Here is an 18,031-nt window from a genome sequence, read left to right on the forward strand (position 1 = left end):
AGAGATGGAGCAGGGAGATCAGTTTATCCTAAACACTGCTGCCCCATTAACTTTTCTAAAACAGGAGCACTAAGATTATGTCGCCTTTGTTCAGACAAAACTTTCAATAATTCTATGTATAACAATCCCTAATCAATATACATGACATCCTAAAATCTAACTCTAATCCCATTTCTTAGTTAATTGTCACCTACCCGGTTATATGTACTATGTACTCAGGCCAAGTTCTCTCACTTACCTTTATTCATATTGTTCCAGCATCTGGAATGTCCATCATTCAATTTTTTCATATGCAAAACCAACCCATCCTAACAAGTTCTTTTCCAATGTTATTAATTTCATGAATCCTTCTTTCTTTGACCTGGACAGAAACAATCCACTCTCCCCTAACCACCAAATTTACTTACCACCTGTAGTGACCTTGCTGACAACTTGATTTTGGACTTGTAGCCTCCAAAACTGTTAAATTTTGTTCCTGGTATCATGCCTTTGACAGTACCCAATATAATAAATATATAATAAATATAACAAATTTGTGGTACTTGTCACAGCAGCTCTAAGAAACTAATACAATACTCATCTACACTTTTATTGAGACACGAATTACTTTCTACATTTTATAGCACTTTATCTGTATGCCTTGTTCCCTTACTAGAAAATAGAATTTTAAGGGAATAGTCCATATTTAATTAACATTTCTTAGCCCTACTGAATCTACCACAATAGAATCATTAACTCATTATTCAACTATGCTTAATACTAGAAATATAGAAATGATTCGTTACACCTTCATCATGAAATTGATAGTCTCCGAAGGAAATTAGACATGAAATAAATGCAAACATTATTACAGTATTACAAACTGTGGTCCCTGTAAAGAGTTATGTATGCAAGACAACATTGAGTGGGGGAAATCCCTTATACTTTCCTTTGGGTGCTCAGGACAGAATTCTCAGAGAGAGTGTCCTTTGAGTTGAGCATTGAAGGACGGAAATTAATATCAGCCAGGTGAAGAATTTGGGGTAGGGAAGGGAGTATGGGAGGGAGAAAGCTCCAGATAGAAACTGCATATACAAAATCCTGTATTCAAATGCAAAGCTTTGAATACAGACTTTCTGTATTCAAAGAACTAAAAGGACTTCAGAGTGGCCAGAGCAAAGTGAGCAAAGCAGAATGGCTGGAGTTGTGGTCAGAGAAATGCCAGAGTGAGGAATTTAAATTTTATTCCTAATGCAGTGGGAAAGCACATAGTAGATACACATAAAAATACCAATTGAAGGATAGCTCAAGAATAGGACAAAAGCAAAATTAATTCAAAGGTAAATAATATACACATGCTAATAAAATCCATACATTTATTTTAAATCCTTCCTGAAGGTTTACCTCTGAGTTTGAGGAGAGCTTGGACTTCTGAAATTGAGGTCTTATACTTCAAAACATATTTTTCACTTGGATAAACTGAGTAGATCTCCGACAACCTTCTAAGATAAGGTCAAGTTAATTTTATTTTCTTTCTAGTTAATAATTATTAAATTCTGTTGTTGGTTAATGGATTTCTTATTTTTGTTTATTTTTTAAGTGGCTGTTGTGTAATGTAGAGATGCATACCAAAAATGTGTTTTGTTCCTAGACTGTATTTTTTATCTGTTAAACCTTAATCTCATTTTTAATTTTGGTGTATTTTATCATGTGCAATGACCGGGGACCTGGAGGCATAGAAAACCTTGAAAATAAATCATCATTATTCTCATTATTACTACCTACAACATTACTGGATTTCTGGATTGGAGAACAATCCAGGCTTTTTTTTTTTTAAGTATGATGCATTAATAACCACTAAGCCAGAATAGAGATATTGGTTTGTTTGCAAAGTAATGGAAATTATCCCCTTTTGCAATTAAAGAAGAAATAGAGTAGAGGGAATGTGGAAATTGAACCATAGAGAAGTAGCTTAAGCTCTAAAGATATGAGGATTTATCTGCTATAGCTCAGTAAAAAGACCCTGGAACCAGAAAATATTATAGCGACATGGAATCTTAGGAATTATTTATTCTAGCCTCTTCATTTTGGAGACGAACAAAATTCAGGCCTAGAATTCCTATCCAAGTCATAGTTAAATAGTTAATGGCAGGGCTGGTACTGTAATCCCAATACTCAGGAGCTAAATTACCACAGCCAAACCAGCTAATATGTGATCAAAGCCCCTGTCATAACCCTTTCAAGGTCTTGGGTAGAAAAAGAAATATTAAGTGCAGGAGATGAGTCTATGTACAAACCTTAATTAATAAAAAATCTGAACAATATATATTACAATACTTTTACCTAATATACCAAATACTTTATAAAGAGTTGTCTGTAATCCTTGCTACCACACTCAGCAACTACCCAGCAAAGTAGGAACCATTCCCATTTTATAATGAAAAAACTGAGCCCCAGAACGATTAAGTAGCATCTAAAATTGCAAAGCCAGTAAGTGAGGTGTGTATTACTATTAGACCTAACTGATTCAAACTCTGTGCTATCTCCTGCTTGGTGTTTTTAAAACTGTTGCATTTAGTTATTGCCTGAGCTAGTGTGGTCACAGAGGTCATTAGTTCTCTAATAGCCCAAATGTCTAAAAGACTGAAAAAATTTAGGAGGGTAAGAAAAATAGTTACATTTAGCAGATACCCTCTCCATAAAACTCTTCACATTTAATTCTTACAGCATTGACTGTAGATTGATGTCATAATCCTTAGTTCACAGTATCAGAAACTGAGGCTCAGTGAGATTACATTGCTCTATACATTTTAGTGGAAAAAAGCCTGAGCCTGCATTCATACTCTGATCTATCTGACTGTAAGTGTTCCTCCTATTATTCTACCCACATCCAAGTCTGTTCTTCTCTTGGATGCTAGTTTTCTATGGTTTACACACCTCATCTGGCAAAGTAGAATTGTAATACCTGCTGTCATAGACTTCCCAAAAAAGAGAGAGTGCATTGAGAGGTTTCTTTATAATTATATCATCATGGCTGGAAATAAATATAATGTTCTCTATATGTTTCCTCCTTTGAAAAATGGGGATGTGGGAAGATTGGTAAAATCTTTAGCATTAGACTTTCGTTTCTGCATCATCTTGATTTACTGTGTGTCTGTGCCAAACACCCCATCATATCACATATAATAGTTCCAATAACCTAGATCATACTGAAAAAAAACCTTTGAAAAATGAATGAGAAGTAAAAAATTGTAATTATTAGACCAATAAGAAGGAATAATTCCAATGTTTAATAATTGGAGTTTGGTTTACATTTTTCTTAAGACTAACTTAATTAAAGCCTTTAGTGTGATCAGAGGTAAAGGCCTATGAAGGTACTCAGCCTTATTGCTACTATAAAAAATGTAAAACTTTGAGGCCAGGCATGGTGGCTCATGTCTGTAATCCCGTCACTTTGGAAGGCCGAGGCGTGTGGATCACCTGAGGTTAGGAATTCGAGACCAGCCTGACCAACATGGTGAAACTCCGTCTCTACTAAAAAATACAAATAAAATTAGCCGGGGATGGTGTCGGGCGCCTGAAATCCCAGCTACTCCGGAGGCTGAGGCAGGATTATCACTGAAACCTGGGAGGCAGAGGTTGCAGTGAGCCGAAATTGCACCATTGCATTCCAGCCTGGGCAAGAAAAGCAAGACTCCATCTCAAAAAAAAAAAAAAAAGCAAAACTTTGAAAATTCAAACATGCTTATGAATTGCTATCACTATTTTCTAAAGACCACTGAGGACTACATTGAAAATGAATGTACATATGTAACAAACCTGCACATACTGCACAGCACATGTACCCTAGAACTTACAGTATAATAAAAAAAAAAAAAAAACAGTACAGAGAGATGGACTGGGATTGAAACATTGCTGATGACGGGTGCCACTGCAAACATAACCCTGAATTACCTTCCATGTGTGCCAACTTTAGGAGCACTGCATGTAAACACCCCCATTTCTGAAGAGGTCATATTCTGTTACTGACACACTCAAACAAGTGTTCTAAAGCCAAATCTCACTGTAGAATAATAATCTGAGTCTGGGAATGGGATGTGGGGCTTCAGTATACATAACAATTTTACAGTAATTAGAGGCAATGCTACCCGTTGGGGTCCTCCAGTAGTTGTTTCTTCCCCCTGCTTCTTGAGCTTTGACTTCTGAGATTATCTGTGTGAAAGCCCTTAGCAGTCCATTCAAGTCTTCTAAAGTAAGCCAGTTAAAAAATATCTTTCCAGCTTAGCAGAAGGGACTTTGTTCTTTGTTACTACCTTGCTCTTTGCAATATGTTGCTAGTAGTCCTAAATCAGAATGTGCATTAATATGTCTTTTGAATTACTGGGTCTCCTCAGGAGAAAAAAAATGTTTTCAACAATCTTATAATATTTTGTTAAAAATCCAATTCTGGTTCAATGTTTTGTTCTCAAAGGAATTTTGAATGAAGAAAAAGCTTTTGTAAGAGGGAGGAAGCTTATCTAATCTCTTCAAGACTGATGAGAAGCAATCAGGAGCTTGTGACTCTTTGAAACAGTAAATTTCTAGGGAATTAGGCACACGTTTCTCAGGAACAATAAAGAGTGTTACACTTCAGGTTGGCTCTAAATGCACCCCTTCATGTATCCCAAAAGACGATTTGAAAGCACCATTCTCTGAGTCAACTGGAAAGGGAGGAGGCCATGCTGAGCTGAGTTTCTTTCAGGGGGTCAGGAGACACTGAATACAGAATGAAGATCACTCTTCTGATTAGTGTCGAATGCTCAGTTATAACCTTTTATAATAAAATGTCTTCAAAGATGTAAGAAAATAAATTGGCTCAGACAAGAGAGTTACTGGATATTAGAAGATTCAGATTTTTGACAAGGTCTTCTACTTGTTTGCAAATGTACTATCTTGACCATATAAAATTTGCCTAACCTTTGCTAAAATTTCACTAAATTGTTCTTTGCTTACATTACTTGATATTTTAAGACTTTGTTAGATAATCAATAAGTGATAGATATGTAGCATTGTTACTGTTGCTATTGTTACCGTCAGTGTTCTCTTCCCTTCTCTAGGTTAGGGTTGGCAGGTACAGCTATGAACCTGGGTTACACATCTAACCCCATATTTGCTCATCTTTTTGTAGCACTGGAAAGTCTGAGGGGCCTGACTAGACTCTGGCTGCTCAGTAGTTAACTTACGCTCATCTCATCTAAAAAAAACTTGTCAGTGAAGTTTTAGTCACCAGCCTTTTAGGAGATAGAAAAACAGTTTGCATGGAAAGCTCTCATTTTTAAATAAAAACTGATTATATCAAGCTAAGTGAGACTCTCTAATTGATGACATAATACCGTCTACATTATAATTGCACTTACCACTAGCGAGGCAGCAAGTATAATTGAAAGGGAAGAGTATGCGGCTACCTGGAGACTTGATTCAGGTGTTGTCAGTTTTGTCTTAAGATCATTTTCCTTATCTGTAGGGGACATTTTCTCCTATCTTAAAGATATATGCAAAAAAGTCAAATGATATATATGGAGTATTATTTAGAGTTCCATGGAATAAGGCTAGTTTATAAATATCATATATTACAATAGAAGTACTAGTGCAAATGTAAATCACTTTGAGGTCTCAAGAGTAAGGTCCTTTATCTGAGCTCTGAGTGGTTGGAAATTTGTTTTTGAGTCATCATCTAGGGAGGTCTTCTGTTGTTACTAAGTACTGATCATACATTGGAAACAATGAAGAATGAATTGCTAGTGATATATTACTTCTTTTAAACTGTTGCTTTGAAAGCATTTGTTACTATAAATTCTCTGAGAAGGTTCTCTCAAATTAAAAAAAGCAACTTACTGTTATGTCTCTCCTATTATAGTCAGTGACTTTCTAGAGGGCAAAAAACCAGGAGTACCTCACTAATTTTCTTTCTCAGTTACCAAAGCTGGTACCGGATAGGTCTTCAGCGTTTTTTGAGCATCCTGTACTTTCGGTAAAATTTGTATAAAAAAAAAAAAAAGTACACTGATTTCATGAATTTGACTACATGCATATCATATGATATGGACAGATGATACATCCATGTTATTGAAGATAATGCAACCATTAGGACAAGAATGAATTATATCTATAGCTATTAACCTGGAAGAATAACGATAATTTTCATGGTAATGAGTATTTATGAATAAATATATTGTTTATGTTTATATGAACATGAAGAAAGCTATAGAAAATAATTCATACAATATTCTTCACATTGGTTATTTCACAGAGTTGGGAACAAAAAAATGAATCAGGAAAGATTATTAATTTTTTCTTTAAACAATTTTTGTTGTTTCACTAGTTACAATGAACATCTATTATTAAAGAAAAGTTTGCCAATTAATAAATAAAATTATTATTTTATTAATTCTTTAATTCTCAGATAAGCAGACTGAGAAAATCAATCAGCACACAGAAGTTTTATTTTCATTTGTATTGCCTCAACTTCTGTAGCACAAAAGAAGATGCATACTCTAAGTAGACTGATTCATTTAATCAACAAATATTTCCTGAGCTCTAGTTGGTACTAGTTCTTGTTAATGAAAATGTCTCTGTGTGTGTGTGTGTGTGTGTGTGTGTATTCACCATGCTTTTGTATATAAGATAAAGGGTTACTTAGGTGATAAATTACATCATGTTTCACTTATAAACCTCAGGACAAGTGTTTAAATTGAACAAAAAATATACACAATCAAGAGACTTGATGACATTTCCAGAACTCTATAATCTGCTTAAATATTTCCCTGTTTATCTTATTCTCACCTCATGACTTCTGCAGACCATTTTCATGACTTTTGTTCTAGTATAAGTGTTATAATAGCAGATCCTTATAATCCAGATATTAATTATCCTTGTAACTGATCCCTCTTCTACTCCTAACTCTAAAAGGATACTTAATCTTTTCTAGCTTGAGTGGATCTTTTGCTATTTATAATTCCAAATTTCTCTTCCCTTCCTCTCAGTATGCTCCAGGCCCTAACCAACTTTTAAAATTACCTTCACTTATTTACTCTTAGCTCCCCCAACTCAGGATCATTTTATCTCAGAACTTCCTAATTCTAGCTGCATGTTAAAACTTATAAAGTTTTTTTTAAATGTTAATGCATTGTACCCACCGAGATGTTCTGTTTTGGTTGGTAAAAGATGGAATCTAGTTGCACACTAACCCCTTATGGGAACCCATCTCCTATTTCATCTTAAAATTTTCAATTCAGTGAAGTCAAATTAACCTGCTGCTTCACACTGGAAAACCATTTTTCTGGATAATGACTGCTTCTCTAACCAGACAATAGTAAAGCTTTAACATTATGCATAATACAGCTCTATGTATCATCACACAGACATGCATGTGACATGCATACAAACACATATGTTAAGCTAATGACCAAATTTAAACACATAAGTTGATAAATATACAATTGCTCTTTAGATCCTATGCATGAAAATAATTAATTAGACCTTGTGACCAAACTTAAAAATTCCTCTGATATGGTTTGGCTCTGTCCCTACCCAAATCTCATCTTGAAGTGTGGCTCCCATAATCTTCATGTGTTGTGTGAAGCACCCAAGGGGAGGTACTTGAATCATGGGGGCGGTTTTTCCTGTGCTGTTCTCATGATAATGAATAAGTCTCATGAGATCTGATGATTTTATAAAGGGGTAGTTCCCCTACACACACTATCTTGCCTGCCTCCATATGAGACATGCCTTTGCTCCTTCTTCACCTTCTGCCATGGTTGTGAGGCCTCACCAGCCATGTGGAATTGTGAGTCCATTAAGCCTCTTTTTAAAATAATTACCCAGTCTTGGGTACATCTTTATTAGTAGTGTGAGAGCAAACTAATACATCCTGTTTAAACCTAACTATTGTAAATGAAATGTCCTTTATTCCTAAAGGGTGTCAGAATATGACTTGAGTCTGACTAGTGAGGAAAAAACTGGTGGCTGACAATAATGTCGAAAGGAATGCACAGTTGATAGCCGAAAGGTGAAAACAATCCAAATGTCCATCAGTGGACAAGTGGATTAACAAAATGTGGTCCATACATAGAATGGAATATTATTCATCCTTCGAAAGAAATCAAATTCTGACATATGCTATAGGATGGATAAAACTTTAATACATTATGTTAAGTAAGTACCTAGAATAGTCAAATTCCTAGAGACAGAAAGTAGAATAGAGGTTATCAGGGGCTAGGAGGAAGGGGAAATAGGATTATTATTTAATGGTTACAGAGTTTGGATATGGAAAAGTTAAAATATTCTAGAGATGGAGATGGTTGTGATAGTTCCATAACAGTGTGAGTATACATAATGCCACTGAACTGTACACTTAAAAATGGTTAAAATGGTAAATTTTTAATATATATTTTGCCACAATAAAAAATGTACCTTTGAAAACTTGTTAAAAATATCAGTGAAAATACATTGCAGTTACAGGGTTTAGAAGAAAAATTGAACTACATAGTCTGTTCACAGAATCATTAGAGTTTTATGAAATATAGTAATTTATTGGCTTAAGTAACAGTCTTTACCTTGCTGTCATACTTATAAAATTCACATACTGGTATTCTCCTTGATTCACAGGCAGTAATGACTATAATGAACTGTTAGAGACTATATTTTAAACAAGCAGAGAATTATTTAAATTTGTAGCTATGTTAGACATTCTCATTTTGGTCAACTAATGGCAGAGAGGTAGAACTGCAGGTTTCTTTTTCATCCACAATGTTATATCTTACCAAATTATCTTCTTGGTAGGAGAAACCATGGCTTTACTTGAGCCTGTATTTTCCAATGATTCAATATGTAATCAGTTGCTCCCTTTTTTCCTCTGAAAATGTTGAATAGTTTTACTGACATTAATAAATTTCTTGGTATACAGTTCTGTTAATTTTAACGTATATATAGATTTATGTAACAAGCACCACCACTATCAGAATATGAAAGAGTTCCATCACACTGAAGAACTTCTTTTATCCATCCTCGCACCACTAACTCAGGGCAACCACAGATTTCCTCTTTATCATTATAGTTTTGTCTTTCCAAGAGTTGTCATATAAATAGAGAAATATATATATATATATATAGCCTTTTAAGTCTGACTTATTTCACTCAGCTTGATGCATTAAGACTCATTCATGGCCGGGTATGGTTAGCTCATGCCTGCAGTTCCAGCACTTTGGGAGGCCAAGGGAGGAGGAATGCTTGAGCCCAGGAATTTGAAACCAGCCTGGGCAACACAGAGAGACCCTATCTCTAAAAAAAAAAAAAATTTTTTTTAATTGATTAGGCATGGGGATGTGCACCTGGGGTTCTAGCTACTTGGGAGGCTGAGGCAGGAGGATCACTTCAGCCTGGGAGGTTGAGCCTGCAGTGAACCATGATCATGCTACTGCACTATAGTCTGGGCAATAGAGTGAGACCCTGTCTTTAAAAAAAATAAAATAAAATACTCTTTTATGTCATTGCATGTTTCATGATTTGTTTCTTTTTTATTGCTAAGTAGTGTTCCTTTCTATGGATATACAGAAGATCATTTACCATTAATTCGCTGAAAGACATTTCGGTAATTTCCAGTTTTGCATTCCCACTAGCAATGGATAAGAGTTTCAGTAGTTCCATATCCTTGTCAGTATCCTTGTCAATACTTGATATTGTTAGTATTTCTTTATTCTTGTCATTATAAAAGGTATGCAATGGAAGTACATTTTTTCTTTTAGCCACATTTTCTTTTCTTCAAACTGTAGAAGATAATGTGATTCTGGAGCCATAATCTTTTCTGATTCTCCTTTTTAGTACATTCTATTTCCATGTACTATTTTCCACAGGAAAAAGCTCTATTATTATTATATTTCTGATACTATTATTTTCCCCCACTCATCTTGGAAATTCTGTTTCTTCCTATGACGGTATATTAATTCAATTTTTTAGTTTTTCTAAAATTCCTTTCTTGTGTGATTTCACTTTTATGTGGAATCTTTTTAAAAAGAAGCTGAAAACCATCATTCTCAGCAAACTAACACAAGAATGGAAAACCAAACACCGCATGTTCTCACTTATAAGTAGGAGTTTAACAATGAGAACACGTGGACACAGGGAGGGGAACATCACACACTGGGGCCTGTCAGGGAGTGGGGGGCTAGGGAAGGGATAGCATTAGGAGAAATACCTAATGTAGATGATGGGTTGATGGATGCAGCAAGCCACCATGGCACGTGTATACCTATGTAACAAACTTTCAAGGTCTGTGTGTGTATCCCAGAACTTAAAGTATAATAATAATTTTAAAAGAAAAAAAATAGAAATGCTGTTTCTCACTACTATGGCTTGTGATGTATTGAAAACATGGCTATTCGCTACCATGGCACACATTTACCTATTAACAAACCTGCATGTCCTGTACATGTATCCCGGAACTTTAAATTAAATTAAGAAAAAAAAAAGTGGATTTCAAAAATGTAGGGAATAAAATGGTGATTGCCAGGAGCTGGGGACAGGGATATCAGGAGAAGTTCGTCAAAGGGTACACACTTTCAGTTATAAGATGAATAACTTATGGTGGTCAAATATACAGCATAGTGACTATAGTTAAGAATACTGAATAGCATCCATTAAATTTGCTCAGAGGGTAAGATCTTAGGTGTTCTCAACACACACACACACACACACACACACACACACAGGTAACTATATGAAGTGATGGATATGTTAATACTCTTGCCTGTGGTAATATGTATTTGATAACCATCACATTGTACATATTAAATATGTAAAATTTTTTTCAGTTTTACCTCAATAAAACCAGGAGAAAATACTGAAAACTACCCCAAAACACAAAGTAAAATATAATAATAATAAATCACAATCAGTTCCACCACTTAAAAAATTAATTTTAACTAGAAGTGAAAAAACTGTCCCTAAAATCTTCTTCTGTCACCCCCTAAGATAACCACTGATAACACTCAACACCTGATGTGCTAATCTCAAATAATTTTATTTCAGCTACCACGTTCTTAATATAATTTGTCTCCACATTAGAAGTACAAAGAGAACTATAATTTAGTAGTTTGAAGATTATCCTTTCCTGTTGTATTATGTATTTTTCATCTAACTGGCTGAGATACAGCAAGTTTTCTCTCCAATTATATCATTACCTAAACAGCATGACATCTCTGATTTTGCCTCTTGACCCACAAAGCCTAAAATATTTAAGATTTTTGCCCTTTATGGAAAAGGTTTGTCAATTCCTATTTCAGCTGAAGGATCTAAAGCCCAGAAAAGTTAGATGATGTTCCCAAGGTATTGGTTAGATCCGTTTTGTTGTTGTTGTTGTTGTTGTTGTTTTGTCTTTTCAGGTCAGACTATTCTAATATTGTATGGATTCTGGAGTATGTCTGGTTTGAATCCTACGTCCACCTGTTACTACGCCATTCATCTAGAGTAAATGAATTCCCTTTGCCTCAGTTTCCTTATTTATAATATAGTATTGTTTTGAGCATTAAATGAGATAATATATGTGAAATAATTACAAAGTGCTTTGCACATGGTTAGTACTCAAGTAACTGTTAACTATTGTAATAATTAGCGTCAATGTGTTGAATTCATAGACTATCCTAAAGAGAAGGGATAAATGTTCACATCTGATCCAGTCTCATTTTCTTAAAATAGGAGCGATGTTATCTCATCTGTAATCTGAGGAAAAAACTGGCATTTATTCACATTCTCATTTTTGTAGTATGGTTTTTATCCTTCTTTACAAAAGCTTTACAAGTTAATAGAAATTATGAACTTCTAAAATATATGCATAATTTATAATATTGATTAAGTTAAACACAGAACACTCAAATGATAGCCACATAGCACACCTTCCCTGAGTCCAGCAGATGAGAGTGAAAACTCTTTATTCTCTCAAGCTGTGTGTCTTGAGGGCATTTTCACTATATTTAAGACTACTTGAACTGATTACACTTGTTTTATGATTGGGCAGTGGATCAGTGACTGGGTTTTTAAAAATCATATTTAATTGTATTTTGTGCAATGGTGAAGTGTTATATTTCTGTTCACTCTTCTGTTATTCACACAAAACATTACTTGCCCAATTTATTGTTTCTGTTCATCTACTGCTTAGACTACAAAGCCATGATGTTGAGCTAGATGAAATCCAGTTAGATAAATGCAGTATATATTGGATCATTTAGTATTTTACTCTATTAGTCTTCTTACCTATGGCAACTCTAGTTAACTACATTTTTTATGGAAAGAAAAGAAAAAGTTCCTTTCCTCCAAAAGAATTAAAATGAAGGAGAACAGCACATTTTTTGCTTTAAAAATTCTAGAATTTTGGTTTCTAAAGAAAATTCACTGTGTGGTTGATAATTTCTAAAGAAAAAATTTGTCATGGGCTATAGGTTATACCTTGAATTTAAGAACCACAACGAAAAGACCAACTTTAACTTTGCCTCATTAAAATGATAAGAATTGGTATAGACTATAATTGCTTCCACTGTGACTCCTATGTGGTTTTTGTTCAATATACTAGTCCAAACAAGATTTTACTCTTCTCAGCCCTGTAGATCTAATCTCACAAAAGGAAGCATAGTTTTTTTCTGTTTCATGCATCATCACCATCATCTTCCTGAGGTTGCTGTCATTTATAATAAAAGATATATCTTAACAGAAAAGAAACACTGGAGTAGGAAAAATGCTGCCATCTTTAGTCTCAAGGAATTTAAGAAAATAAATTGATTTGTGCTTTATGAATCCATAATTAAATAGGTAGTTCAAGAGGCAAGATTTTGAATAGCAAACAGTATAAGTAAGACCCAGATGTGGCAATCTACTCTGTAGGTAAAAAGGACAAAATCAGAAGGAATTCAAGGTCAATAAAAACCAACAGCACTTTATATTTATCCAGATATAGTTCTGCCATATTTCTGTAATGAGTTTAAGTATAAACTGCTTATAATTACATATTTCCATAACATTTAGTACTTTACCTAACATAATATGTATCACATTATAATTATTAATTTAATTGTCTGAACCTACTTCTTGTGCAGAGACTTTATTCTGTCTTGACCACCATGGTTTGCAATGTACTCAGCACACAGTTTGGAATTTGATGTTCAGTAGATTATCACATTAGGTTGAAAGAGTGAATGGATGAATGAATATTCATGAATAAATGAATTTTTTAAAGGACATTATTATTATTTTATTTACTGGGTTGATTGCCATACAGGGATATATGCATCAAATAATAGCCAGTTTTTCAAGTATATTGGGAATTATGAATACCTTTGATGTTTACGTCACCCATTCACAGAACTTTGCACTTATTTCTGCTTATCAGCCAATTTCTACATTAAGGATATAAGCTCTATTTTCACAGATTGAGATTTAGTATTTGCATCAAGATCCTGCAAATATATCACCTTCTCTACTAAAATTACCTTAATTCCACCATGTATAATTAATTGCTTATTCTGCCCTCTCCCACAACACATTATCTAGGACTCTTTTTATTGAATTTATTTTCAGGCCTTTCCCATGGTTTATTAGGCAGATTATATTTGCACCCAAAATTGCACTTAGTTACTCAAATATTCATGCATTTTTAAAAAAGAAAATTATGGTTAAGGGGAAAAAAAACTTACACATGTATAAACTTCAAAAATATTTCATGCTCACTTAGAGCATTTATCCCCAGCACAGAGATCAGAGACCCATTGTCAGTACCATGATAGCTAGTTACTTCTACCTCAACACGCCCCTCCATGGGATAGAACCTGTGAGTCTTAGCTCTCGCTTTTTAATCAATAGCCTCCCCCATTGTAGTAGCTGTTATTAATTAACTAAGTCATTCAATCCATAAATATGCCACTGAGCAACTACTGAGCAAAAGTGAATGGGACAGTTTTTGTCTTCAAGTAGAAGACCATATAATAACCAAAAAAAATGTATATATAAACAAATCATTACAAGCAGCGAGTTAAAGGCTTTGAGACATGTATAAGATACTGTGGGAGCACATAGGTGGAATATTTGCTTGCTGAAGAGTCAGCACCTCCACTTTCCTCTGTGACTGCTTTCATGTTCTCCACATCAGGGGATGTATGCATCCTGCTAAGCCTCTTCTACTCGCCCATTTTCTCCTTTACCTTGTGTATTAGTCTGTTCTCACAGTAAAGACATATGCAAGACTCGGTAATTTATAAAGAAAAAAAGGTTTAATGGAGTCACAGTTTCACGTGGCTGGGGAGACCTCACAATCATGGCAGAAGGTGAAAGGCACATCTTACATGGCAGCAGGGAAGAGGGAATGAAAGAGCCAAGCAAAAGGGGAAACCCCTTATAAAATCACCAGATCTCATGAGACTTATTCACTACCACGAGAACGGTATGGGGAAAACTGCCCCCATGATTCAGTTATCTCCCACTGGGTTCCTTCCACAACACGTGGGAATTATAGAAGCTACAATTCAAGATGAGATCTGGGTGGGGATACAGCTAAACCTTATCATCTTGTGAGAGTCACTTCTCAGTTACTTTAAGCCAGGAATGGGTGTAACGTTTTAGGTTACTCCCCTTAAAAGGATGAGAATCCCTGTCTCAAACACGTCTAAACAAACCAAACTAAGGCTTTTCCTCATACTATTTTATTAATCCTACTGAAACAAAATATCAATATGAATTAAGTTAGGCAGACATTTGAAAGACAAAATGCCTTAACAAGTCCCGTTAATGAGAGACACCTTATCTCCCCCCTGCAAAATGTTTAACAGACTTGTACATATTAGAAGTAACAGCTAACATTTATTAATTACTATGTGCCTGTCCCTGTTCTAAAAGATTTATATGTAAATTTATGGCATTCCATCCTCACAACAACTCTTGTAAATAGTCATTATTGTTATCCTAATTTTACTGGTGAGGAAACTGAGGCACAGAGAGGAAAAGTTTGCCCAAGGTCAAGGATGGGGCAAAAATCAAGATTGAGTCCCAGGGAGTCTGATTCCACAGTCTACATTTAAAAAATTAGTTTTTAACTTTTGTGAATATATATTAGGTATATATATTTATTCCTTAGTATCAAATCTTCAAATTAAAATTTGTCTTTATATGACTCTTAAAAATATTCATGTTTTTTCTGTATTTATAGAATAATATTTATTTTAAAATAGAGTTTAACAATGGTTGTTATGTTTCCTTCAACTTACATATGCTGGGGAAGTGACAGGCAATATACAGTGTAAATGAATGAACAGTTAGCATGTTGTTAATACAGAATATGTTTGTTTGTTTATGGTAAGTCATGTGATTCCCTAGAGGAAAATCTGTGTAAATTGTTTATATGTTTATAATCTAAGTGATTCTTTTAAAAATGGATGCTACAGGCCAGGCGTGGTGGCTCACGCCTATAATCCCAGCACTTTGGGAGGCCAAGGTGGGCTGATCATGAGATCAGGAGATCGGGACCAGCCTGGCCAACATGGTGAAACCCCGTCTCTACTAAAAATACAAAAATTAGCTTGGTGTGGTGGCGCGTGCCTGTAGTCCCAGCTACTCAGGAGACTGAGGCAGGAGAGAATCGCCTGAACCCAGGAGGTGGAGGTTGCAGTGAGCCGAGATTGCGCCACTGTACTGTGGCCTGCGGCCTGGCAATAGAGCAAGACTCTGTCTCAAAAACAAACAAACAAAAAAAGGACGCTACCAACTTCGTACTGTATTTAAGCTAGTTTCCAGCAATGACATGGATATATATTAGAGAATGCATCTCTGCTTAGTGCTCTGCACCAATGAAAAAGCCTTTCTGTTTTTCCTCCCTCTTCACTTCCAACTTTCTACTGTTAATTCTTTTTCTCCTTTTTTCTTCGTACAACAACCGTTTTTGTCTCAATGCAAAACTTACAGTAGACTTTATTAAAACACTCACATATTGTTTCTTCATCTGTAAAATGAAGGATTGGATTACATGATCTTAAAAGTCCCTGTGGGAAGACTCCATGATCTACGTGTTTGATGGAGATACCATTTTATTAAGAAAAAACATTATGCAATAATCTATTACCAAGACACATATCATGACAATCATTGATATAGAACATTTTTATTGAGGATTTAAAGTCTGGTTTTATTCATTACAGATTTTTAAAGATTCACTAAACTACTTCAAAGAAAAAAAAATAACTTCATAATTTTTGTGTATGTAATTTGCCTGTGTAGAGGGGACTGTATAAATCTACCCACTTTGAAGACCTACGTGTATAATCAAGATGTGTTTATTGGAAAATTTATATTAAGTAACTGATAACCTGGGATTTTGATTAATTTGTGTCTTAGAAACATTATGACAAAGAAACTAGAGACAAGTCCTTGTTCAATTGTAAGATTCCTAAGTACATCTTATATCTTTCCAAATGTCCTTGACTCTTGATTTTAAAGTCCCATTTATCTCAACGATTTCTTCATCACAGCAAACTTTATCATACTAAATTCATCCTCCTATATTTGTTATAGCACAGTACAGATTATTAGCTTTCAGAATCATAATCTATGCTAAAAGGGTTAAGGTAGTTTTGTATTAGGATTTAAAAAAATCATTTTATATTTTATCTCTATAGCACTCAATAGTTTATCACAAAGGTTACAAACCCAAATGAACAAATCTGCACTGATGCTGGCCACCCATTCTTCTGTGCCAAGAGTTCTATGTCAACTAGTTACTACTTAACTTCTTACCAGGTGTGGTAGAATTAAGAGAAGATAGTAACAGGAAAAGAATGTTTTCAACCCTCTAGGAACTCTGAAATAGGTGAGATAGTGATAAATGGGAATGCTAACAATTGCCTCTTGAAGGGTTCATAAACAAGTAAAGAGTACCTGTAATTATATGGCACTAGGAAAATCTGCATAGTTTTTTTTTTTTTATAGAAAGGATATGCATCCTGTCCTTCTACAGATAAGTTAGGTGTACATAGTGTTAAAGCAAATAGAATAAGGAGACAAGGAGAGTATGAAGTTGGAATTCATATCGACTGCTCAGCGCCTCAGATAGTGGAACTCAGTGGCCTCTGAAGTCCTGAGATTTGAACTGCCTTGGGTCCCCCTGGTATTATTAGGAAATTGAAAAGATAACACATTGATATTCTCATTTTTCCTGTTTATTGACATGAAGATAGATGGGGATAACTATTAGAATATCTTTAGCCTGCTGGTACTATGATATCTTTCTTTTGGTACAGTAGTTATGTTAATCATCAGTTAATTTTTTAAATTTTATTTAAAAATAGACAAATTTTTAAATTTTTATTTAAAAATAGACTATTCTTCCTGTTTTTAAACCTACTGCCAAATGAATACTCTGTGTTAATATGAAAGGAGCAAAAAATAAATGACTCTGTTCATCTTTTACATGTTCTGTCATTGGACTATTTTCTCCAAAAGAAGGATTCTATCTCTAATAGTTTTTCAAAGGTACTAGAGAATGCAGCCAGCGTTTCTACTTCATTTTCTCAGTTCTTCTCATTTGCTGATTGATCTAGAATCTCTTTAAGCTTTCCATAACTTTATTTCTTCATCTTTATCTGTGGTCTACATCTATTAGCTTCATGGTAATTATGAAGATTAATGGTTTGGTTGTTGAAAAGTAAAATAGCTAAGAAGAATCATGGAGTTCAGGTGTATTTTCAGTTCTTTATTAATAATGCCGCTGCCAAATGTTTTTAATGATGAACTAGAGAAAGGGATAAACTGGGTGGTTTGGTCACAATAATTTTGCTATTGGACTTTTCCAGATTTAAGTTATTGGATTTTGGGGAGGTTTTTTGTTATTGTTGTTGTTGTTGTTTTGTTCTGAGACGGAGTTTCGCTCTTGTTGTCCAGGCTGGAGTGCAATGGTGTGATACTGGCTCACCACAACCTCTGCCTCCTGGGTTCAAGAGATTCTCCTGCCTCAGCCTCCTGAGTAGCTGGGATTACAGGTATGCTC

The 18,031-nt window shown here is 34.7% G+C and overlaps 1 protein-coding gene across 41 annotated transcripts in view; it reads left to right on the forward strand.

Annotated features, from left to right (window-relative positions):
* LOC105470366 (zinc finger and BTB domain containing 20) overlaps positions 1-18,031 on the forward strand; it is an 814,500-nt gene that overhangs the window by 353,683 nt on the left and 442,786 nt on the right. For 5 of the 41 annotated variants that reach the window (XM_071089352.1, XM_071089275.1, XM_071089315.1 and 2 more), the window contains one exon: positions 17,926-18,023. The exons of the other annotated variants lie outside the window; for them this stretch is intronic. The gene's annotated coding sequence lies outside the window, so the exon portion shown is untranslated. The remainder of the gene's footprint in view (positions 1-17,925; positions 18,024-18,031) is intronic. 41 annotated transcript variants of the gene reach the window in all.

The sequence above is a fragment of the Macaca nemestrina genome, chromosome 2, assembly GCF_043159975.1.
Source record: "Macaca nemestrina isolate mMacNem1 chromosome 2, mMacNem.hap1, whole genome shotgun sequence".
NCBI lineage: Eukaryota > Metazoa > Chordata > Mammalia > Primates > Cercopithecidae > Macaca > Macaca nemestrina.